The sequence below is a fragment of the Lissotriton vulgaris genome, chromosome 11 (assembly GCF_964263255.1).
Source record: "Lissotriton vulgaris chromosome 11, aLisVul1.2, whole genome shotgun sequence".
In the NCBI taxonomy this organism is placed as follows: Eukaryota; Metazoa; Chordata; class Amphibia; order Caudata; family Salamandridae; genus Lissotriton; species Lissotriton vulgaris.
The window spans coordinates 484,424,806-484,448,784 of NC_141699.1; the positions used below are offsets into that span (position 1 = coordinate 484,424,806).

General features: G+C 43.8%; 22 non-coding genes across 22 annotated transcripts; all 22 read right to left on the reverse strand.

Moving 5' to 3' along the window:
* Window positions 1–117: 117 nt before the first annotated feature.
* TRNAS-CGA (transfer RNA serine (anticodon CGA)) lies at window positions 118–199 on the reverse strand. The gene has a single exon. It is a non-coding gene; the product is annotated as a tRNA-Ser (tRNA).
* A 541-nt stretch (window positions 200–740) lies between these two features.
* TRNAS-CGA (transfer RNA serine (anticodon CGA)) lies at window positions 741–822 on the reverse strand. Its single transcript has one exon. It is a non-coding gene; the product is annotated as a tRNA-Ser (tRNA).
* A 1,169-nt stretch (window positions 823–1,991) lies between these two features.
* TRNAS-CGA (transfer RNA serine (anticodon CGA)) lies at window positions 1,992–2,073 on the reverse strand. The gene has a single exon. It is a non-coding gene; the product is annotated as a tRNA-Ser (tRNA).
* Window positions 2,074–2,615: 542 nt separating this feature from the next.
* TRNAS-CGA (transfer RNA serine (anticodon CGA)) lies at window positions 2,616–2,697 on the reverse strand. The gene has a single exon. It is a non-coding gene; the product is annotated as a tRNA-Ser (tRNA).
* Window positions 2,698–3,238: 541 nt separating this feature from the next.
* On the reverse strand, window positions 3,239–3,320 carry TRNAS-CGA (transfer RNA serine (anticodon CGA)). The gene has a single exon. It is a non-coding gene; the product is annotated as a tRNA-Ser (tRNA).
* Window positions 3,321–5,111: 1,791 nt separating this feature from the next.
* On the reverse strand, window positions 5,112–5,193 carry TRNAS-UGA (transfer RNA serine (anticodon UGA)). Its single transcript has one exon. It is a non-coding gene; the product is annotated as a tRNA-Ser (tRNA).
* A 543-nt stretch (window positions 5,194–5,736) lies between these two features.
* Window positions 5,737–5,818, reverse strand: TRNAS-CGA (transfer RNA serine (anticodon CGA)). The gene has a single exon. It is a non-coding gene; the product is annotated as a tRNA-Ser (tRNA).
* A 541-nt stretch (window positions 5,819–6,359) lies between these two features.
* TRNAS-CGA (transfer RNA serine (anticodon CGA)) lies at window positions 6,360–6,441 on the reverse strand. Its single transcript has one exon. It is a non-coding gene; the product is annotated as a tRNA-Ser (tRNA).
* A 1,169-nt stretch (window positions 6,442–7,610) lies between these two features.
* Window positions 7,611–7,692, reverse strand: TRNAS-CGA (transfer RNA serine (anticodon CGA)). Its single transcript has one exon. It is a non-coding gene; the product is annotated as a tRNA-Ser (tRNA).
* A 542-nt stretch (window positions 7,693–8,234) lies between these two features.
* On the reverse strand, window positions 8,235–8,316 carry TRNAS-CGA (transfer RNA serine (anticodon CGA)). The gene has a single exon. It is a non-coding gene; the product is annotated as a tRNA-Ser (tRNA).
* A 544-nt stretch (window positions 8,317–8,860) lies between these two features.
* Window positions 8,861–8,942, reverse strand: TRNAS-UGA (transfer RNA serine (anticodon UGA)). The gene has a single exon. It is a non-coding gene; the product is annotated as a tRNA-Ser (tRNA).
* A 1,169-nt stretch (window positions 8,943–10,111) lies between these two features.
* Window positions 10,112–10,193, reverse strand: TRNAS-UGA (transfer RNA serine (anticodon UGA)). The gene has a single exon. It is a non-coding gene; the product is annotated as a tRNA-Ser (tRNA).
* A 543-nt stretch (window positions 10,194–10,736) lies between these two features.
* On the reverse strand, window positions 10,737–10,818 carry TRNAS-UGA (transfer RNA serine (anticodon UGA)). Its single transcript has one exon. It is a non-coding gene; the product is annotated as a tRNA-Ser (tRNA).
* A 544-nt stretch (window positions 10,819–11,362) lies between these two features.
* TRNAS-UGA (transfer RNA serine (anticodon UGA)) lies at window positions 11,363–11,444 on the reverse strand. The gene has a single exon. It is a non-coding gene; the product is annotated as a tRNA-Ser (tRNA).
* Window positions 11,445–11,986: 542 nt separating this feature from the next.
* Window positions 11,987–12,068, reverse strand: TRNAS-UGA (transfer RNA serine (anticodon UGA)). The gene has a single exon. It is a non-coding gene; the product is annotated as a tRNA-Ser (tRNA).
* Window positions 12,069–12,609: 541 nt separating this feature from the next.
* Window positions 12,610–12,691, reverse strand: TRNAS-UGA (transfer RNA serine (anticodon UGA)). Its single transcript has one exon. It is a non-coding gene; the product is annotated as a tRNA-Ser (tRNA).
* A 1,168-nt stretch (window positions 12,692–13,859) lies between these two features.
* Window positions 13,860–13,941, reverse strand: TRNAS-CGA (transfer RNA serine (anticodon CGA)). Its single transcript has one exon. It is a non-coding gene; the product is annotated as a tRNA-Ser (tRNA).
* A 2,911-nt stretch (window positions 13,942–16,852) lies between these two features.
* TRNAS-CGA (transfer RNA serine (anticodon CGA)) lies at window positions 16,853–16,934 on the reverse strand. Its single transcript has one exon. It is a non-coding gene; the product is annotated as a tRNA-Ser (tRNA).
* A 542-nt stretch (window positions 16,935–17,476) lies between these two features.
* On the reverse strand, window positions 17,477–17,558 carry TRNAS-UGA (transfer RNA serine (anticodon UGA)). Its single transcript has one exon. It is a non-coding gene; the product is annotated as a tRNA-Ser (tRNA).
* Window positions 17,559–18,102: 544 nt separating this feature from the next.
* TRNAS-CGA (transfer RNA serine (anticodon CGA)) lies at window positions 18,103–18,184 on the reverse strand. The gene has a single exon. It is a non-coding gene; the product is annotated as a tRNA-Ser (tRNA).
* A 543-nt stretch (window positions 18,185–18,727) lies between these two features.
* TRNAS-CGA (transfer RNA serine (anticodon CGA)) lies at window positions 18,728–18,809 on the reverse strand. Its single transcript has one exon. It is a non-coding gene; the product is annotated as a tRNA-Ser (tRNA).
* Window positions 18,810–21,721: 2,912 nt separating this feature from the next.
* On the reverse strand, window positions 21,722–21,803 carry TRNAS-CGA (transfer RNA serine (anticodon CGA)). The gene has a single exon. It is a non-coding gene; the product is annotated as a tRNA-Ser (tRNA).
* Window positions 21,804–23,979: the final 2,176 nt, after the last annotated feature.

The following is a 23,979-nucleotide window of genomic DNA, read 5'->3' on the forward strand; positions in this document are numbered from 1 at the left end:
ATGTTTACATCTAGTTTGAGTTTTTGCAATTTAACTCTGTGACTTGATAAGGATTGCGTAACGAGAAGTGAACATTTCCTTAACTAAACCAAATGGTGCTCATGCAAAATCACACTACGCTGCAAGCAGGATTCGAACCTGCGCAGGGAAATCCCATTGGATTTCGAGTCCAACGCCTTAACCACTCGGCCATCGCAGCTGCATGAGTACGACGTCACTGTTGTCGTATACGAGCCATGCTCTGCTCATGTCAGGCGGAGACCAAAAAAATAAAGTAACGGAAGGACGGGGCACGTACCAGCAGTGCCCTGTTGTCCTCACTTATTTTGCATGCTTTCATACAATTAATAAAAATAGCAACATGCATCACTCAAAGTGAGTGAAAGGGCACAGACGAGTGGTAATCAATCACTGCATGTTTCTACCCACTTTTCCCTATATTACGGCGGTGATAACAGGCCCTTAAGTGTACTAAGAAAGAGTCCAAAAGCCTAAACAAGACATGCATCATAAAAAAAAGTACTCTTTTCATGACTTGTCTAATCAGGCAGGACAGGTCCAGACTACAAACCCTTCCGAGCCACCAGCTCTCTAAAACACTTCCTGGGTGTGGAAATTGTCTCAATGTTTACATCTAGTTTGAGTTTTTTCCATTTTACTCTGTGACTTGATGAGGATTGCGAACAAGAAGTGAACATTTCCTTAACTAAACCAAATGGTGTTCATGTAAAATCACACTACGCTGCAAGCAGGATTCGAACCTGCGCAGGGAAACCCCATTGGATTTCGAGTCCAACGCCTTAACTACTCGGCCATCGCAGCTGCATGAGTATGATGTCACTGTTGTCGTATACGAGCCATACTCTGCTCATGTCAGGCCGAGACCAAAAAATAAAGTAATGGAAGGACGGGGCACGTACCAGCAGTGCCCTGTTGTCCTCACTTATTTTGCATGCTTTCATACAATTAATAAAAATAGCAACATGCATCACTCAAAGTGAGTGAAAGGGCACAGATGAGTGGTAATCAATCATTGCGCATTTCTACCCTCTTTTCCCTATATTACGGCCGTGGTAACGGGCCCTTAAGTGTACTAAGAAAGAGTCCAAAAGCCTAAACAAGACACGCTTCATAAAAAAATAATTACTCCTTTCATGACTTGTCTAGATCATGCAGGACAGGTCCAGACTACGAACCCTTCAGAGGCACCTGCTCTCTAAAACACTTCCTGGGTGTGGAAATTGTCTCAATGTTTACATCTAGTTTGAGTTTTTGCCGTTTAACTCTGTGACTTGATGAGGATTGCGTAACAAGAAGTAAACATTTACTTAACTAAACCAAATGGTGTTCATGCAAAATCTCATGACGCTGCAAGCAGGATTCGAACCTACGCGGGGAAATCCCATTGGATTTCAAGTCCAACGCCTTAACCACTCGACCATCGCAGCTGCGTGAGTATGATGACACAGTTGTCGTATACGAGCCATGCACTACTCACGTCAGGCCGAGACATAAAAAATAAAGTAACAGAAGGACGGGACACGTACCAGCAGTGCCCTGTTGTCCTCACTTATTTTGCATGCTTTCATACAATTAATAAAAATAGCAATACGCATCACTCAAAGTGAGTGACAGGGCACCGATGAGCGGTAATCAATCACTGCACATTTCTATCCTCGTTTCCCTATATTACGGCGGTGGCAACGGGCCCTTAAGTGTACTCAGAAAGAGTCCCTAAGCTTAAACAAGACACGCTTCATAAAAAAAAGTACTCTTTTCATGACTTGTCTAGATCAGGTAGGACAGGTCCAGACTACGTACCCTTCCGAGCCACCTGCTCTCTAAAACACTTCCTGGGTGTGGAAATTGTCTCAATGTTTACATCTAGTTTGAATTTTTTCAGTTTAACTCTGTGACTTGATGAGGATTGCGTAATGAGAAGTGAACATTTACTTAACTTAACCAAATGGTGTTCATGCAAAATCTCATGCCGCTGCAAGCAGGATTCGAACCTGCGCAGGGAAATCCCATTGGATTTCGAGTCCAACGCCTTAACCACTCGGCCATCGCAGCTGCATGAGTATGACGTCACTGTTGTCGTATACGAGCCATGCTCTGCTCATGTCAGGCGGAGACCAAAAAAATAAAGTAACGGAAGGACGGGGCACGTACCAGCAGTGCCCTGTTGTCCTCACTTATTTTGCATGCTTTCATACAATTAATAAAAATAGCAACATGCATCACTCAAAGTGAGTGAAAGGGCACAGACGAGTGGTAATCAATCACTGCATGTTTCTACCCACTTTTCCCTATATTACGGCGGTGGTAACAGGCCCTTAAGTGTACTAAGAAAGAGTCCAAAAGCCTAAACAAGACATGCATCATAAAAAAAAGTACTCTTTTCATGACTTGTCTAGATCAGGCAGGACAGGTCCAGACTACAAACCCTTCCGAGCCACCAGCTCTCTAAAACACTTCCTGGGTGTGGAAATTGTCTCAATGTTTACATCTAGTTTGAGTTTTTTCCATTTTACTCTGTGACTTGATGAGGATTGCGAACAAGAAGTGAACATTTCCTTAACTAAACCAAATGGTGTTCATGTTAAATCACACTACGCTGCAAGCAGGATTCAAACCTGCGCAGGGAAACCCCATTGGATTTCGAGTCCAACGCCTTAACCACTCGGCCATCGCAGCTGCGTGAGTATGATGTCACTGTTGTTGTATACGAGCCATACTCTGCTCATGTCAGGCCGAGACCAAAAAATAAAGTAACAGAAGGACAGGGCACGTACCAGCAGTGCCCTGTTGTCCTCACTTATTTTGCATGCTTTCATACAATTAATAAAAATAGCAACGTGCATCACTCAAAGTGAGTGAAAGGGCACAGATGAGTGGTAATCAATCATTGCGCATTTCTACCCTCTTTTCCCTATATTACGGCGGTGGTAACGGGCCCTTAAGTGTACTAAGAAAGAGTCCAAAAGCCTAAACAAGACACGCTTCATAAAAAAAATTACTCATTTCGTAACTTGTCTAGATCAGGCAGGATAGGTCCAGACTACAAACCCTTCCGAGCCACCAGCTCTCTAAAACACTTCCTGGGTGTGGAAATTGTCTCAATGTTTACATCTAGTTTGAGTTTTTTCCATTTAACTCTGTGACTTGATGAGGATTGCGAACGAGAAGTGAACATTTCCTTAACTAAACCAAATGGTGTTCATGCAAAAGCACACTACGCTGCAAGCAGGATTCGAACCTGCGCAGGAAAACCCCATTGGATTTCGAGTCCAACGCCTTAACCACTCGGCCATCGCAGCTGCGTGAGTATGATGTCACTGTTGTCGTATACGAGCCATACTCTGCTCATGTCAGGCCGAGACCAAAAAATAAAGTAACAGAAGGACAGGGCACGTACCAGCAGTGCCCTGTTGTCCTCACTTATTTTGCATGCTTTCATACAATTAATAAAAATAGCAACGTGCATCACTCAAAGTGAGTGAAAGGGCACAGATGAGTGGTAATCAATCATTGCGCATTTCTACCCTCTTTTCCCTATATTACGGCGGTGGTAACGGGCCCTTAAGTGTACTAAGAAAGAGTCCAAAAGCCTAAACAAGACACGCTTCATAAAAAATAATTACTCTTTTTGTGACTTGTCTAGATCATGCAGGACAGGTCCAGACTACGAACCCTTCCGAGGCACCTGCTCTCTAAAACACTTCCTGGGTGTGGAAATTGTCTCAATGTTTACATCTAGTTTGAGTTTTTGCCGTTTAACTCTGTGACATGATGAGGATTGCGTAACAGAAGTAAACATTTACTTAACTAAACCAGATGGTGTTCATGCAAAATCTCATGACGCTGCAAGCAGGATTCAAACCTACATGGGGAAACCCCATTGGATTTCAAGTCCAACGCCTTAACCACTCGGCCATCGCAGCTGCGTGAGTATGATGTCACTGTTGTCGTATACGAGCTATGCGCTACTCATGTCAGGTCGAGACCAAAAAATAAAGTAACGGAAGGACGGGGCACGTACCAGCAGTGCCATGTTGTCCTCACTTATTTCGCATACTTTTATACAATTAATAAAAATAGCAATATGCATCACTCAAAATGAGTGACAGGGCACAGATGAGCGGTAATCAATCACTGCACATTTCTAGCCTCGTTTCCATATATTACGGCGGTGGCAACGGGCCCTTAAGTGTACTCAGAAAGAGTCCAAAAGCCTAAACAAGACACGCTTCATAAAAAAAATTACTCATTTCGTAACTTGTCTAGATCAGGCAGGATAGGTCCAGACTACAAACCCTTCCGAGCCACCTGCTTTCTAAAACACTTCCTAGGTGTGGAAATTGTTTCAATGTTTACATCTAGTTTGAGTTTTTGCCGTTTAACTCTGTGACTTGATGAGGATTGCGTAACAAGAAGTAAACATTTACTTAACTAAACCAAATGGTGTTCATGCAAAATCTCATATCGCTGCAAGCAGGATTCGAACCTACGCGGGGAAAACCCATTGGATTTCAAGTACAATGCCTTAACCACTCGGCCATCGCAGCTGCGTGAGTATGATGTCACAGTTGTCGTATACGAGCCATGCACTACTCACGTCAGGCCGAGACATAAAAAATAAAGTAACAGAAGGACGGGGCACGTACCAGCCGTGCCCTGTTGTCCTCACTTATTTTGCATGCTTTCATACAATTAATAAAAATAGCAACATGCATCACTCAAAGTGAGTGACAGGAGACCGATGAGCGGTAATCAATCACTGCACATTTCTATCCTCGTTTCCCTATATTACGGCGGTGGCAATGGGCCCTTAAGTGTACTCAGAAAGAGTCCAAAAGCTTAAACAAGACACGCTTCATAAAAAAAAGTACTCTTTTCATGACTTGTCTAGATCAGGCAGGACAGGTCCAGACTACAAACCCTTACGAGCCACCTGCTCTCTAAAACACTTCCTAGGTGTGGAAATTGTTTCAATGTTTACATCTAGTTTGAGTTTTTGCCATTTAACTCTGTGACTTGATGAGGATTGCGTAACGAGAAGTGAACATTTCCTTAACTAAACCAAATGGTGTTCATGCAAAATCACACTACGCTGCAAGCAGGATTCGAACCTACGCGGGCAAACCCCTTTGGATTTCAAGTCCAACGCCTTAACCACTCGGCCACCGCAGCTGCGTGAGTATGAAGTCACAGTTGTCGTATACGAGCCATGCACTACTCACGTCAGGCCGAGACATAAAAAATAAAGTAACAGAAGGACGGGGCACGTACCAGCAGTGCCCTGTTGTCCTCACTTATTTTGCATGCTTTCATACAATTAATAAAAATAGCAATACGCATCACTCAAAGTGAGTGACAGGGCACCGATGAGCGGTAATCAATCACTGCACATTTCTACCCTCGTTTCCATATATTACGGCGGTGGCAACGGGCCCTTAAGTGTACTCAGAAAGAGTCCAAAAGCCTAAACAAGACACGCTTCATTAAAAAAATTACTCATTTCGTAACTTGTCTAGATCAGGCAGGATAGGTCCAGACTACAAACCCTTCCGAGCCACCTGCTCTCTAAAACACTTCCTAGGTGTGGAAATTGTTTCAATGTTTACATCTAGTTTGAGTTTTTGCAATTTAACTCTGTGACTTGATAAGGATTGCGTAACGAGAAGTGAACATTTCCTTAACTAAACCAAATGGTGCTCATGCAAAATCACACTACGCTGCAAGCAGGATTCGAACCTGCGCAGGGAAATCCCATTGGATTTCGAGTCCAACGCCTTAACCACTCGGCCATCGCAGCTGCATGAGTACGACGTCACTGTTGTCGTATACGAGCCATGCTCTGCTCATGTCAGGCGGAGACCAAAAAAATAAAGTAACGGAAGGACGGGGCACGTACCAGCAGTGCCCTGTTGTCCTCACTTATTTTGCATGCTTTCATACAATTAATAAAAATAGCAACATGCATCACTCAAAGTGAGTGAAAGGGCACAGACGAGTGGTAATCAATCACTGCATGTTTCTACCCACTTTTCCCTATATTACGGCGGTGATAACAGGCCCTTAAGTGTACTAAGAAAGAGTCCAAAAGCCTAAACAAGACATGCATCATAAAAAAAAGTACTCTTTTCATGACTTGTCTAATCAGGCAGGACAGGTCCAGACTACAAACCCTTCCGAGCCACCAGCTCTCTAAAACACTTCCTGGGTGTGGAAATTGTCTCAATGTTTACATCTAGTTTGAGTTTTTTCCATTTTACTCTGTGACTTGATGAGGATTGCGAACAAGAAGTGAACATTTCCTTAACTAAACCAAATGGTGTTCATGTAAAATCACACTACGCTGCAAGCAGGATTCGAACCTGCGCAGGGAAACCCCATTGGATTTCGAGTCCAACGCCTTAACTACTCGGCCATCGCAGCTGCATGAGTATGATGTCACTGTTGTCGTATACGAGCCATACTCTGCTCATGTCAGGCCGAGACCAAAAAATAAAGTAATGGAAGGACGGGGCACGTACCAGCAGTGCCCTGTTGTCCTCACTTATTTTGCATGCTTTCATACAATTAATAAAAATAGCAACATGCATCACTCAAAGTGAGTGAAAGGGCACAGATGAGTGGTAATCAATCATTGCGCATTTCTACCCTCTTTTCCCTATATTACGGCCGTGGTAACGGGCCCTTAAGTGTACTAAGAAAGAGTCCAAAAGCCTAAACAAGACACGCTTCATAAAAAAATAATTACTCCTTTCATGACTTGTCTAGATCATGCAGGACAGGTCCAGACTACGAACCCTTCAGAGGCACCTGCTCTCTAAAACACTTCCTGGGTGTGGAAATTGTCTCAATGTTTACATCTAGTTTGAGTTTTTGCCGTTTAACTCTGTGACTTGATGAGGATTGCGTAACAAGAAGTAAACATTTACTTAACTAAACCAAATGGTGTTCATGCAAAATCTCATGACGCTGCAAGCAGGATTCGAACCTACGCGGGGAAATCCCATTGGATTTCAAGTCCAACGCCTTAACCACTCGACCATCGCAGCTGCGTGAGTATGATGACACAGTTGTCGTATACGAGCCATGCACTACTCACGTCAGGCCGAGACATAAAAAATAAAGTAACAGAAGGACGGGACACGTACCAGCAGTGCCCTGTTGTCCTCACTTATTTTGCATGCTTTCATACAATTAATAAAAATAGCAATACGCATCACTCAAAGTGAGTGACAGGGCACCGATGAGCGGTAATCAATCACTGCACATTTCTATCCTCGTTTCCCTATATTACGGCGGTGGCAACGGGCCCTTAAGTGTACTCAGAAAGAGTCCCTAAGCTTAAACAAGACACGCTTCATAAAAAAAAGTACTCTTTTCATGACTTGTCTAGATCAGGTAGGACAGGTCCAGACTACGTACCCTTCCGAGCCACCTGCTCTCTAAAACACTTCCTGGGTGTGGAAATTGTCTCAATGTTTACATCTAGTTTGAATTTTTTCAGTTTAACTCTGTGACTTGATGAGGATTGCGTAATGAGAAGTGAACATTTACTTAACTTAACCAAATGGTGTTCATGCAAAATCTCATGCCGCTGCAAGCAGGATTCGAACCTGCGCAGGGAAATCCCATTGGATTTCGAGTCCAACGCCTTAACCACTCGGCCATCGCAGCTGCATGAGTATGACGTCACTGTTGTCGTATACGAGCCATGCTCTGCTCATGTCAGGCGGAGACCAAAAAAATAAAGTAACGGAAGGACGGGGCACGTACCAGCAGTGCCCTGTTGTCCTCACTTATTTTGCATGCTTTCATACAATTAATAAAAATAGCAACATGCATCACTCAAAGTGAGTGAAAGGGCACAGACGAGTGGTAATCAATCACTGCATGTTTCTACCCACTTTTCCCTATATTACGGCGGTGGTAACAGGCCCTTAAGTGTACTAAGAAAGAGTCCAAAAGCCTAAACAAGACATGCATCATAAAAAAAAGTACTCTTTTCATGACTTGTCTAGATCAGGCAGGACAGGTCCAGACTACAAACCCTTCCGAGCCACCAGCTCTCTAAAACACTTCCTGGGTGTGGAAATTGTCTCAATGTTTACATCTAGTTTGAGTTTTTTCCATTTTACTCTGTGACTTGATGAGGATTGCGAACAAGAAGTGAACATTTCCTTAACTAAACCAAATGGTGTTCATGTTAAATCACACTACGCTGCAAGCAGGATTCAAACCTGCGCAGGGAAACCCCATTGGATTTCGAGTCCAACGCCTTAACTACTCGGCCATCGCAGCTGCATGAGTATGATGTCACTGTTGTCGTATACGAGCCATACTCTGCTCATGTCAGGCCGAGACCAAAAAATAAAGTAATGGAAGGACGGGGCACGTACCAGCAGTGCCCTGTTGTCCTCACTTATTTTGCATGCTTTCATACAATTAATAAAAATAGCAACATGCATCACTCAAAGTGAGTGAAAGGGCACAGATGAGTGGTAATCAATCATTGCGCATTTCTACCCTCTTTTCCCTATATTACGGCCGTGGTAACGGGCCCTTAAGTGTACTAAGAAAGAGTCCAAAAGCCTAAACAAGACACGCTTCATAAAAAAATAATTACTCCTTTCATGACTTGTCTAGATCATGCAGGACAGGTCCAGACTACGAACCCTTCAGAGGTACCTGCTCTCTAAAACACTTCCTGGGTGTGGAAATTGTCTCAATGTTTACATCTAGTTTGAGTTTTTGCCGTTTAACTCTGTGACTTGATGAGGATTGCGTAACAAGAAGTAAACATTTACTTAACTAAACCAAATGGTGTTCATGCAAAATCTCATGACGCTGCAAGCAGGATTCGAACCTACGCGGGGAAATCCCATTGGATTTCAAGTCCAACGCCTTAACCACTCGGCCATCGCAGCTGCGTGAGTATGATGACACAGTTGTCGTATACGAGCCATGCACTACTCACGTCAGGCCGAGACATAAAAAATAAAGTAACAGAAGGACGGGGCACGTACCAGCAGTGCCCTGTTGTCCTCACTTATTTTGCATGCTTTCATACAATTAATAAAAATAGCAATACGCATCACTCAAAGTGAGTGACAGGGCACCGATGAGCGGTAATCAATCACTGCACATTTCTATCCTCGTTTCCCTATATTACGGCGGTGGCAACGGGCCCTTAAGTGTACTCAGAAAGAGTCCCAAAGCTTAAACAAGACACGCTTCATTAAAAAAAGTACTCTTTTCATGACTTGTCTAGATCAGGTAGGACAGGTCCAGACTACGTACCCTTCCGAGCCACCTGCTCTCTAAAACACTTCCTGGGTGTGGAAATTGTCTCAATGTTTACATCTAGTTTGAATTTTTGCAGTTTAACTCTGTGACTTGATGAGGATTGCGTAATGAGAAGTGAACATTTACTTAACTTAACCAAATGGTGTTCATGCAAAATCTCATGCCGCTGCAAGCAGGATTTGAACCTACGTGGTGAAAACCCATTGGATTTCAAGTCCAACGCCTTAACCACTCGGCCATCGCAGCTGTGTGAATATGATGTCACTGTTGTCGTATACGAGCCATGCGCTACTCATGTCAGGTCGAGACCTAAACAATAAAGTAACGGAAGGACGGGGCACATACCAGCAGTGCCCTGTTGTCCTCACTTATTTCGCATACTTTCATACAATTAATAAAAATAGCAATATGCATCACTCAAAATGAGTGACAGGGCACAGATGAGCGGTAATCAATCACTGCACATTTCTACCCTCGTTTCCATATATTACGGCGGTGGCAACGGGCCCTTAAGTGTACTCAGAAAGAGTCCAAAAGCCTAAACAAGACACGCTTCATAAAAAAAAATTACTCATTTCGTAACTTGTCTAGATCAGGCAGGATAGGTCCAGACTACAAACCCTTCCGAGCCACCTGCTCTCTAAAACACTTCCTAGGTGTGGAAATTGTTTCAATGTTTACATCTAGTTTGAGTTTTTGCCGTTTAACTCTGTGACTTGATGAGGATTGCGTAACAAGAAGTAAACATTTACTTAACTAAACCAAATGGTGTTCATGCAAAATCTCATGACGCTGCAAGCAGGATTCGTACCTACGCGGGGAAACCCCATTGGATTTCAAGTCCAACGCCTTAACCACTCGGCCATCGCAGCTGCGTGAGTATGATGACACAGTTGTCGTATACGAGCCATGCACTACTCACGTCAGGCCGAGACATAAAAAATAAAGTAACAGAAGGACAGGGCACGTACCAGCAGTGCCCTGTTGTCCTCACTTATTTTGCATGCTTTCATACAATTAATAAAAATAGCAATACGCATCACTCAAAGTGAGTGACAGGGCACCGATGAGCGGTAATCAATCACTGCACATTTCTATCCTCGTTTCCCTATATTACGGCGGTGGCAACGGGCCCTTAAGTGTACTCAGAAAGAGTCCCAAAGCTTAAACAAGACACGCTTCATAAAAAAAAGTACTCTTTTCATGACTTGTCTAGATCAGGTAGGACAGGACCAGACTACGAACCCTTCCGAGCCACCTGCTCTCTAAAACACTTCCTGGGTGTGGAAATTGTCTCAATGTTTACATCTAGTTTGAGTTTTTGCACTTTAACTCTGTGACTTGATGAGGATTGCGTAATGAGAAGTGAACATTTACTTAACTTAACCAAATGGTGTTCATGCAAAATCTCATGCCGCTGCAAGCAGGATTCGAACCTACGTGGGGAAACCCCATTGGATTTCAAGTCCAACGCCTTAACCACTCAGCCATCACAGCTGTGTGAGTATGATGTCACTGTTGTCGTATACGAGCCATGCGCTACTCATGTCAGGTCGAGACCTAAACAATAAAGTAACGGAAGGACGGGGCACATACCAGCAGTGCCCTGTTGTCCTCACTTATTTCGCATACTTTCATACAATTAATAAAAATAGCAATATGCATCACTCAAAATGAGTGACAGGGCACAGATGAGAGGTAATCAATCACTGCACATTTCTACCCTCGTTTCCATATATTACGGCGGTGGCAACGGGCCCTTAAGTGTACTCAGAAAGAGTCCAAAAGCCTAAACAAGACACGCTTCATAAAAAAAAATTACTCATTTCGTAACTTGTCTAGATCAGGCAGGATAGGTCCAGACTACAAACCCTTCTGAGCCACCTGCTCTCTAAAACACTTCCTAGGTGTGGAAATTGTTTCAATGTTTACATCTAGTTTGAGTTTTTGCCGTTTAACTCTGTGACTTGATGAGGATTGCGTAACAAGAAGTAAACATTTACTTAACTAAACCAAATGGTGTTCATGCAAAATCTCATGACGCTGCAAGCAGGATTTGAACCTACACGGGGAAACCCCATTGGATTTCAAGTCCAACGCCTTAACCACTCGGCCATCGCAGCTGCGTGAGTATGATGTCACAGTTGTCGTATACGAGCCATGCACTACTCACGTCAGGCCGAGAAATAAAAAATAAAGTAACAGAAGGACGGGGCACGTACCAGCAGTGCCCTGTTGTCCTCACTTATTTTGCATGCTTTCATACAATTAATAAAAATAGCAATACGCATCACTCAAAGTGAGTGACAGGGCACCGATGAGCGGTAATCAATCACTGCACATTTCTATCCTCGTTTCCCTATATTACGGCGGTGGCAACGGGCCCTTAAGTGTACTCAGAAAGAGTTCAAAAGCTTAAACAAGACACGCTTCATAAAAAAAGTACTCTTTTCATGACTTGTCTAGATCAGGCAGGACAGGGCCAGACTACGAACCCTTCCGAGCCACCTGCTCTCTAAAACACTTCCTGGGTGTGGAAATTGTCTCAATGTTTACATCTAGTTTGAGTTTTTGCAGTTTAACTCTGTGACTTGATGAGGATTGCGTAACAAGAAGTAAACATTTACTTAACTAAACCAAATGGTGTTCATGCAAAATCTCATGACGCTGCAAGCAGGATTTGAACCTACGCGGGGAAACCCCATTGGATTTCAAGTCCAACGCCTTAACCACTCGGCCATCGCAGCTGCGTGAGTATGATGTCACAGTTGTCGTATACGAGCCATGCACTACTCACGTCAGGCCGAGAAATAAAAAATAAAGTAACAGAAGGACGGGGCACGTACCAGCAGTGCCCTGTTGTCCTCACTTATTTTGCATGCTTTCATACAATTAATAAAAATAGCAATACGCATCACTCAAAGTGAGTGACAGGGCACCGATGAGCGGTAATCAATCACTGCACATTTCTATCCTCGTTTCCCTATATTACGGCGGTGGCAACGGGCCCTTAAGTGTACTCAGAAAGAGTTCAAAAGCTTAAACAAGACACGCTTCATAAAAAAGTACTCTTTTCATGACTTGTCTAGATCAGGCAGGACAGGGCCAGACTACGAACCCTTCCGGGCCACCTGCTCTCTAAAACACTTCCTGGGTGTGGAAATTGTCTCAATGTTTACATCTAGTTTGAGTTTTTGCAGTTTAACTCTGTGACTTGATGAGGATTGCGTAATGAGAAGTGAACATTTACTTAACTTAACCAAATGGTGTTCATGCAAAATCTCATGCCGCTGCAAGCAGGATTCGAACCTACGTGGGGAAACCCCATTGGATTTCAAGTCCAACGCCTTAACCACTCGGCCATCGCAGCTCCGTGAGTATGATGTCACTGTTGTCGTATACGAGCCATGCGCTACTCATGTCAGGTCGAGACCTAAAAAATAAAGTAACGGAAGGACGGGGCACATACCAGCAGTGCCCTGTTGTCCTCACTTATTTCGCATACTTTCATACAATTAATAAAAATAGCAATATGCATCACTCAAAATGAGTGACAGGGCACAGATGAGCGGTGATCAATCACTGCACATTTCTACCCTCGTTTCCATATATTACGGCGGTGGCAACGGGCCCTTAAGTGTACTCAGAAAGAGTCCAAAAGCCTAAACAAGACACGCTTCATAAAAGAAATTACTCATTTCGTAACTTGTCTAGATCAGGCAGGATAGGTCCAGACTACAAACCCTTCCGAGCCACCTGCTCTCTAAAACACTTCCTAGGTGTGGAAATTGTTTCAATGTTTACATCTAGTTTGAGTTTTTGCCATTTAACTCTGTGACTTGATGAGGATTGCGTAACGAGAAGTGAACATTTCCTTAACTAAACCAAAATGGTGTTCATGCAAAATCACACTACGCTGCAAGCTGGATTCGAACCTGCGCAGGGAAACCCCATTGGATTTCAAGTCCAACACCTTAACCACTCAGCCATCACAGCTGCATGAGTATGATGTCACTGTTGTCGTATACGAGCCATACGCTGCTCACGTCAGGCCAAGACCAAAAAAATAAAGTAACGGAAGGACGGGGCACGTACCAGCAGTGCCCTGTTGTCCTCACTTATTTTGCATGCTTTCATACAATTAATAAAAATAGCAACATGCATCACTCAAAGTGAGTGAAAGGGCACAGATGAGTGGTAATCAATCACTGCATGTTTCTACCCACTTTTCCCTATATTACGCGGTGGTAACGGGCCCCTAAGTGTACTAAGAAAGAGTCCAAAAGCCTAAACAAGACATGCTTCATAAAAAAAAGTACTCTTTTCATGACTTGTCTAGATCAGGCAGGACAGGTCCAGACTATAAACCCTTCCGAGCCACCAGCTCTCTAAAACACTTCCTGGGTGTGGAAATTGTCTCAATGTGTACATCTAGTTTGAGTTTTTTCCATTTAACTCTGTGACTTGATGAGGATTGCGTAACGAGAAGTGAACATTTACTTAACTAAACCAAATGGTGATCATGCAAAATCACACGACGCTGCAAGCAGGATTTGAACCTGCACAGGGAAACCAGATTGGATTTCGAGTCCAACGCCTTAACCACTCAGCCATCACAGCTGCATGAGTATGATGTCACTGTTGTCGTATACGAGCCATACGCTGCTCACGTCAGGCCAAGACCTAAAAATTAAAGTAACGGCAGGACGGGGCACGTACCAGCAGTGCCCTGTATCGCCCACTTATTTTGAATGCTTCCATACAATTAATAAAATTAGCAACAAGCATCACTCAAAGTGAATGACAGGGCACAGATGAGCGGTAATCAATCACTGCGCATTTCTACCCTCTTTTCCCTATATTACGGCGGTGGTAACGGGCCGTTAAGTGTACTAAGAAAGAGTCCAAAAGCCTAAACAAGACACGCTTCATAAAAAAAATAATTACTCTTTTCGTGACTTGTCTAGATCATGCAGGACAGGTCCAGACTACGAACCCTTCCGAGCCACCTGCTCTCTAAAACACTTCCTGGGTGTGGAAATTGTCTCAATGTTTACATCTAGTTTGAGTTTTTGCAGTTTAACTCTGTGACTTGATGAGGATTGCGTAAAGAGAAGTGAACATTTCCTTAACTAAACCAAATGGTGTTTATGCAAAATCAGACAACGCTGCAAGCTATATTCAAACCTACTCGGAGGAAACCCCATTGGAATTCAAAACTAACGCCTTAAGCACTCAGCCTTCGCAGCTCCGTGTGAATGATATCACTGTTGTCGTATATGAGCCATGAGCTGCTCACGTCAGGCCGAGACCTAAAACTTAAAGTAACGGCAGGACGGGGCACGTACCAGCAGTGCCCTGTTTTCCCCACTTATTTTGCATGCTTTCATACAATTAATAAAAAATAGCAACACGCATCACTCAAAGTGAGTGACAGGGCACAGATGAGCGGTAATCAAACACTGCACATTTCTACCCTCTTTTCTCTATATTACAGCGCTGGGACCGGGCCCTTAAGTGTACTCAGAAAGAATCCAAAAGCCTAAACAAGACATGCTACATAAAAAAAATTCTCTTTTCGTGACTCATCAAGATCAGGCAGGACAGGTCCAGGCTACAAACCCTTCCCAGCCACCTGCTCTCTAAAACACTTCCTGAGTGTGGGAATTGTCTTAATGTTTACATTTAGATTGAGTTTTTGCTATTTAACTCTGTGACTTGATAAGGATTGCGTAACGAGAAGTGAACATTTCCTTAACTAAACCAAATGGTGTTCATGCAAAATCACACTACGCTGCAAGCAGGATTCGAACCTGCGCAGGGAAAACCCATTGGTTTTCAAGTCCAACGCCTTAACCGCTCGGCCATCGCAGCTGCATAAGTATGATGCCACTGTTGTCGTATACGAGCCATGCTCTTCTCACGTCGGGCCGAGACCTAAAAAATAAAGTAACGGAAGGACGTGGCACGTACCAGCAATGCCCTGCTGTCCTCACTTATTTTGCATGCTTTCATACAATTAATAAAAATAGCAACACAGATCACTCAAAATGAGTGAAAGGGCACAGATGAGCGGTAATCAATCACTGCATATTTCTACCCACTTTTCCCTATATTACGGCAGTGGTAAAGGGGCCCTTAAGCGTACAAAGAAAGAGTCCAAATGCCTACACAAGACACGCTTCATAAAAAAAAGTACTCTTTTCATGACTTGTCTAGATCAGTCAGGACAGGTCCAGGCTACAAACCCTTCCAAGACACCTGCTCATGGAAAATCTCATGACACTGCAAGCAGGATTCAAACCTAAGCGGGGAAACCCCATTGGATTTCAAGTCCAACGCCTTAACCACTCGGCCATCGCAGCTGCATGAGTATGAATTCACTGTTGTCCTATACGAGCCAGGCGCTACTCACGTCAGGCCGAGACCTAAAAAATAAAGTAACGGAAGGACGGGGCACGTACCAGCAGTGCCCTGTTGTCCTCACTTATTTCGCATGCTTTCATACAATTAATAAAAATAGCAACCCGCATCACTCAAAGTGAGTGACAGGGCACAGATGAGCGGTAATCAATCACTGCACATTTCTACCCTCTTTTCCCTATAGTACGGCGGTGGCAATGGGCCCTTAAGTGTTCTCAGAAAGAGTCCAAAAGCCTAAACAAGACACGCTTCGTAAAAAAAATAATTATTCTTTTCGTGACTTGTCTAGATCATGCAGGACAGGTCCAGACTACGAACCCTTCCGAGCCACCTGCTCTCTAAAACACTTCCTGGGTGTGGAAATTGTCTCAATGTTTACATCTAGTTTGAGTTTTTGCCGTTTAACTCTGTGAATTGATGAGGATTGCGTAAAGAGAAGTGAACATTTCCTTAACTAAACCAAATGGTGTTTATGCAAAATCAGACAACGCTGCAAGCAGGATTCAAACCTATTTGGAGGAAACCCCATTGGATTTCAAGACTAACGCCTTAACCACTCGGCCATCGCAGCTCCGTGTGAATGATAGCACTGTTGTCGTATATGAGCCATGAGCTGCTCACGTCAGGGCGAGACCTAAAACTTAAAGTAACGGCAGGACGGGGCACGTACCAGCAGTGCCCTGTTTCCCCCACTTATTTTGCATGCTTTCATACAATTAATAAAAATAGCAACACGCATCACTCAAACTGAATGACAGGGCACAGATGAGCGGTAATCACTGCACATTTCTACCCTCTTTTCTCTATATTACAGCGCTGGGACCGGGCCCTTAAGTGTACTCAGAAAGAATCCAAAAGCCTAAACAAGACATGCTACATAAAAAAACTCTCTTTTCGTGACTCGTCAAGATCAGGCAGGACAGGTCCAGGCTACGAACCCTTCCCAGCCACCTGCTCTCTAAAACACTTCCTGAGTGTGGGAATTGTCTTAATGTTTACATTTAGTTTGAGTTTTTGCTATTTAACTCTGTGACTTGATAAGGATTGCGTAACGAGAAGTGAACATTTCCTTACCTAAACCAAATGGTGTTCATGCAAAATCACAATACGCTGAGAGCAGGATTCGAACCTGCGCAGGGAAACCCCATTGGATTTCGAGTCCAACGCCTTAACCACTAGTCCATCGCAGCTGCATAAGTATGTAGCCACTGTTGTCGTATACGAGCCATGCTCTGCTCACGTCGGGCCGAGACCTAAAAAATAAAGTAACGGAAGGACGTGGCACGTACCAGCAGTGCCCTGCTGTCCTCACTTATTTTGCATGCTTTCATACAATTAATAAAAATAGCAACACGCATCACTCAAAATGAGTGAAAGGGCACAGATGAGCGGTAATCAATCACTGCACATTTCTACCTTTTTTTCCCTATATTACGGCGGTGTCAACGGGCCCTTAAGTGTACTCAGAAAGAGTCCAAAAGCTTAAACAAGACACGCTTCATAAAAAAAGTTATCTTTTCATGACTTGTCTAGATCAGGCAGGACAGGTCCAGACTATAAACCCTTCCGAGCCACCTGCTCTCTAAAACACTTCCTGGGTGTGGAAATTGTTTCTATGTTTACATCTAGTTTGAGTTTTTGCCATTTAACTCTGTGACTTGATGATGATTGCGTAATGAGAAGTGAACATTTACTTAACTTAACCAAATGGTGTTCATGCAAAATCTCATGCCGCTGCAAGCAGGATTCGAACCTACGTGGGGAAACCCCATTGGATTTCAAGTCCAACGCCTTAACCACTCGGCCATCGCAGCTGCGTGAGTATGATGTCACTGTTGTCGTATACGAGCCATGCGCTACTCATGTCAGGTCGAGACCTAAAAAATAAAGTAACGGAAGGACGTGGCACATACCAGCAGTGCCCTGTTGTCCTCACTTATTTCGCATACTTTCATACAATTAATAAAAATAGCAATATGCATCACTCAAAATGAGTGACAGGGCACAGATGAGCGGTAATCAATCACTGCACATTTCTACCCTCGTTTCCATATATTACGGCGGTGGCAACGGGCCCTTAAGTGTACTCAGAAAGAGTCCAAAAGCCTAAACAAGACACGCTTCATAAAAAAAATTACTCATTTCGTAACTTGTCTAGATCAGGCAGGATAGGTCCAGACTACAAACCCTTCCGAGCCACCTGCTCTCTAAAACACTTCCTAGGTGTGGAAATTGTTTCAATGTTTACATCTAGTTTGAGTTTTTGCCATTTAACTCTGTGACTTGATGAGGATTGCGTAACGAGAAGTGAACATTTCCTTAACTAAACCAAAATGGTGTTCATGCAAAATCACACTACGCTGCAAGCTGGATTCGAACCTGCGCAGGGAAACCCCATTGGATTTCGAGTCCAACACCTTAACCACTCAGCCATCACAGCTGCATGAGTATGATGTCACTGTTGTCGTATACGAGCCACACGCTGCTCACGTCAGGCCAAGACCAAAAAAATAAAGTAACGGAAGGACGGGGCACGTACCAGCAGTGCCCTGTTGTCCTCACTTATTTTGCATGCTTTCATACAATTAATAAAAATAGCAACATGCATCACTCAAAGTGAGTGAAAGGGCACAGATGAGTGGTAATCAATCACTGCATGTTTCTACCCACTTTTCCCTATATTACGGCGGTGGTAACGGACCCCTAAGTGTACTAAGAAAGAGTCCAAAAGCCTAAACAAGACATGCTTCATAAAAAAAAGTACTCTTTTCATGACTTGTCTAGATCAGGCAGGACAGGTCCAGTCTAAAAACCCTACCGAGCCACCAGCTCTCTAAAACACTTCCTGGGTGTGGAAATTGTCTCAATGTGTACATCTAGTTTGAGTTTTTTCCATTTAACTCTGTGACTTGATGAGGATTGCGTAACGAGAAGTGAACATTTACTTAACTAAACCAAATGGTGTTCATGCAAAATCACACTACGCTGCAAGCAGGATTCGAACCTGCACAGGGAAACCAGATTGGATTTCGAGTCCAACGCCTTAACCACTCAGCCATCACAGCTGCATGAGTATGATGTCACTGTTGTCGTATACGAGCCATACGCTGCTCACGTCAGGCCAAGACCTAAAAATTAAAGTAACGGCAGGACGGGGCACGTACCAGCAGTGCCCTGTATCGCCCACTTATTTTGAATGCTTCCATACAATTAATAAAATTAGCAACAAGCATCACTCAAAGTGAGTGACAGGGCACAGATGAGCGGTAATCAATCACTGCGCATTTCTACCCTCTTTTCCCTATATTACGGCGGTGGTAACGGGCCGTTAAGTGTACTAAGAAAGAGTCCAAAAGCCTAAACAAGACACGCTTCATAAAAAAAATAATTACTCTTTTCGTGACTTGTCTAGATCATGCAGGACAGGTCCAGACTACGAACCCTTCCGAGCCACCTGCTCTCTAAAACACTTCCTGGGTGTGGAAATTGTCTCAATGTTTACATCTAGTTTGAGTTTTTGCCGTTTAACTCTGTGACTTGATGAGGATTGCGTAATGAGAAGTGAACATTTACTTAACTAAACCAAATGGTGTTTATGCAAAATCAGACAACGCTGCAAGCTATATTCAAACCTACTCGGAGGAAACCCCATTGGAATTCAAGACTAACGCCTTAAGCACTCAGCCTTCGCAGCTCCGTGTGAATGATATCACTGTTGTCGTATATGAGCCATGAGCTGCTCACGTCAGGCCGAGACCTAAAACTTAAAGTAACGGCAGGACGGGGCACGTACCAGCAGTGCCCTGTTTCCCCCACTTATTTTGCATGCTTTCATACAATTAATAAAAAATAGCAACACGCATCACTCAAAGTGAGTGACAGGGCACAGATGAGCGGTAATCAATCACTGCACATTTCTACCCTCTTTTCTCTATATTACAGCGCTGGGACCGGGCCCTTAAGTGTACTCAGAAAGAATCCAAAAGCCTAAACAAGACATGCTACATAAAAAAAATTCTCTTTTCGTGACTCATCAAGATCAGGCAGGACAGGTCCAGGCTACAAACCCTTCCCAGCCACCTGCTCTCTAAAACACTTCCTGAGTGTGGGAATTGTCTTAATGTTTACATTGAGATTGAGTTTTTGCTATTTAACTCTGTGACTTGATAAGGATTGCGTAACGAGAAGTGAACATTTCCTTAACTAAACCAAATGGTGTTCATGCAAAATCACACTACGCTGCAAGCAGGATTCGAACCTGCGCAGGGAAAACCCATTGGTTTTCAAGTCCAACGCCTTAACCGCTCGGCCTTCGCAGCTGCATAAGTATGATGCCACTGTTGTCGTATACGAGCCATGCTCTTCTCACGTCGGGCCGAGACCTAAAAAATAAAGTAACGGAAGGACGTGGCACGTACCAGCAATGCCCTGCTGTCCTCACTTATTTTGCATGCTTTCATACAATTAATAAAAATAGCAACACAGATCACTCAAAATGAGTGAAAGGGCTCAGATGAGCGGTAATCAATCACTGCATATTTCTACCCACTTTTCCCTATATTACGGCAGTGGTAAAGGGGCCCTTAAGTGTACAAAGAAAGAGTCCAAATGCCTACACAAGACACGCTTCATAAAAAAAAGTACTCTTTTCATGACTTGTCTAGATCAGTCAGGACAGGTCCAGGCTACGAACCCTTCCAAGACACCTGCTCATGGAAAATCTCATGACACTGCAAGCAGGATTCAAACCTAAGCGGGGAAACCCCATTGGATTTCAAGTCCAACGCCTTAACCACTCGGCCATCGCAGCTGCATGAGTATGAATTCACTGTTGTCATATACGAGCCAGGCGCTACTCACGTCAGGCCGAGACCTAAAAAATAAAGTAACGGAAGGACGGGGCACATACCAGCAGTGCCCTGTTGTCCTCACTTATTTCGCATGCTTTCATACAATTAATAAAAATAGCAACACGCATCACTCAAAGTGAGTGACAGGGCACAGATGAGCGGTAATCAATCACTGCACATTTCTACCCTCTTTTCCCTATAGTACGGCGGTGGCAATGGGCCCTTAAGTGTACTCAGAAAGAGTCCAAAAGCCTAAACAAGACACGCTTCGTAAAAAAAATAATTATTCTTTTCGTGACTTGTCTAGATCATGCAGGACAGGTCCAGACTACGAACCCTTCCGAGCCACCTGCTCTCTAAAACACTTCCTGGGTGTGGAAATTGTCTCAATGTTTACATCTAGTTTGAGTTTTTGCCGTTTAACTCTGTGAATTGATGAGGATTGCGTAAAGAGAAGTGAACATTTCCTTAACTAAACCAAATGGTGTTTATGCAAAATCAGACAACGCTGCAAGCAGGATTCAAACCTATTTGGAGGAAACCCCATTGGATTTCAAGACTAACGCCTGAACCACTCGGCCATCGCAGCTCCGTGTGAATGATAGCACTGTTGTCGTATATGAGCCATGAGCTACTCACGTCAGGCCGAGACCTAAAACTTAAAGTAACGGCAGGACGGGGCACGTACCAGCAGTGCCCTGTTTCCCCCACTTATTTTGCATGCTTTCATACAATTAATAAAAATAGCAACACGCATCACTCAAACTGAATGACAGGGCACAGATGAGCGGTAATCACTGCACATTTCTACCCTCTTTTCTCTATATTACAGCGCTGGGACCGGGCCCTTAAGTGTACTCAGAAAGAATCCAAAAGCCTAAACAAGACATGCTACATAAAAAAAACTCTCTTTTCGTGACTCGTCAAGATCAGGCAGGACAGGTCCAGGCTACGAACCCTTCCCAGCCACCTGCTCTCTAAAACACTTCCTGAGTGTGGGAATTGTCTTAATGTTTACATTTAGTTTGAGTTTTTGCTATTTAACTCTGTGACTTGATAAGGATTGCGTAACGAGAAGTGAACATTTCCTTACCTAAACCAAATGGTGTTCATGCAAAATCACAATACGCTGAGAGCAGGATTCGAACCTGCGCAAGGAAACCCCATTGGATTTCGAGTCCAACGCCTTAACCACTTGGCCATCGCAGCTGCATAAGTATGTAGCCACTGTTGTCGTATACGAGCCATGCTCTGCTCACGTCGGGCCGAGACCTAAAAAATAAAGTAACGGAAGGACGTGGCACGTACCAGCAGTGCCCTGCTGTCCTCACTTATTTTGCATGCTTTCATACAATTAATAAAAATAGCAACACGCATCACTCAAAATGAGTGAAAGGGCACAGATGAGCGGTAATCAATCACTGCACATTTCTACCCTCTTTTCCCTATATTACGGCGGTGTCAACGGGCCCTTAAGTGTACTCAGAAAGAGTCCAAAAGCTTAAACAAGACACGCTTCATAAAAAAAGTAATCTTTTCATGACTTGTCTAGATCAGGCAGGACAGGTCCAGACTATAAACCCTTCCGAGCCACCTGCTCTCTAAAACACTTCCTGGGTGTGGAAATTGTTTCTATGATTACATCTAGTTTGAGTTTTTGCCATTTAACTCTGTGACTTGATGAGGATTGCGTACGAGAAGTGTACATTTACTTAACTAAATCAAATGGTGTTCATGCAAAATCTCTTGACGCTGCAAGCAGGATTCGAACCTAAGCAGGGGAACCACATTGGATTTCAAGTCCAACGCCTTAAACACTCCGCCATCACAGTTGCGTGAGTATGATGTCACTGTTGTCATATACAAGCCATACGCTGCTCACATCAGGCCGAGACCTAAAAATTAAAGTAACGGCAGGACGGGGCACGTACCAGCAGTGCCCTGTATCCCCCACTTATTTTGAATGCTTTCCTACAATTAATAAAAATAGAAACACGCATCACTCAAAGTGAGTGACAGGGCACAGATGAGCGGTAATCAATCACTGCGCATTTCTACCCTCTTTTCCCAATATTACAGCGGTGGTAACGGGCCCTTAAGTGTACTAAGAAAGAGTCCAAAAGCCTAAACAAGACACGCTTCATAAAAAAATAATTACTCTTTTCGTGACTTGTCTAGATCATGCAGGACAGGTCCAGACTACGAACCCTTCCGAGCCACCTGCTCTCTAAAAAACTTCCTGGGTCTGGAAATTGTCTCAATGTTTACATCTAGTTTGAGTTTTTGCCGTTTAACTCTGTGAATTGATGAGGATTGCGTACGAGAAGTGAACATTTACTTAACTAAACCAAATGGTGTTCATGCCAAATCTCACGACACTGCAAGCAGGATTCGAACCTACTCAGGGAAACCACATTGGATTTCAAGTCCAACGCCTTAACCACTCGGCCATCGCAGCACCCCGAGTAGGATGTCACTGTTGTCGTATACGAGCCATACGCTGCTCACATCAGGCCGAGACCTACAAATTAAAGTAACGGAAGGACGGGGCACGTACAAGCAGTGCCCTGTATCCCCCACTTATTTTGAATGCTTTCATACAATTAATAAAAATACCAACACGCATCACTCAAAGTGAGTGACAGGGCACAGATGAGCGGTAATCAATCACTGCACATTTCTACCCGCTTTTCCCTATATTACGGCGGTGGCAACGGGCCCTTGAGTGTACTCAGAAAGAGTCCAAAAGTCTAAACAAGACACGCTTCATAAAAAAAATAATTACTCTTTTCGTGACTCGTCAAGATCAGGCAGGACAGGTCCAGGCTACGAACCCTTCCCAGCCACCTGCTCTCTAAAATACTTCCTGGGTGAGGAAATTGTCGCAATGCTTACATCTAGTTTGAGTTTTTGTCATTTAACTCTGTGACTTGATGAGGATTGCGTAACGAGAAGTGAACATTTACTTAACTAAACCAAATGGTGTTCATGCAAAATCACACTACGCTGCAAGCACGATTCGAACCTACGCCGGAAAACCCCATTGGATTTCAAGTCCAACGCCTCAACCACTAGGCCATCGCAGCTGTGTAATTACGATGTCACAGTTGTCATATACGAGCCATGCGCTACTCATGTCAGGCCGAGACCTAAAAAATAAAGTAACGGAAAAACGGGGCACGTACCAGCAGTGCCCTGTTGTCCTCACTTATTTCGCATGCTTTCATACAATTAATAAAAATAGCAATACGCATAACTCAAAGTGAGTGACAAGGCACAGATGAGCGGTAATCAATCACTGCACATTTCTACCCTCTTTTCCCTATATTAAGGCGGTGGCAACGGGCCCTTAAGTGTACTCAGAAAGAGTCCAAAAGCTTAAACA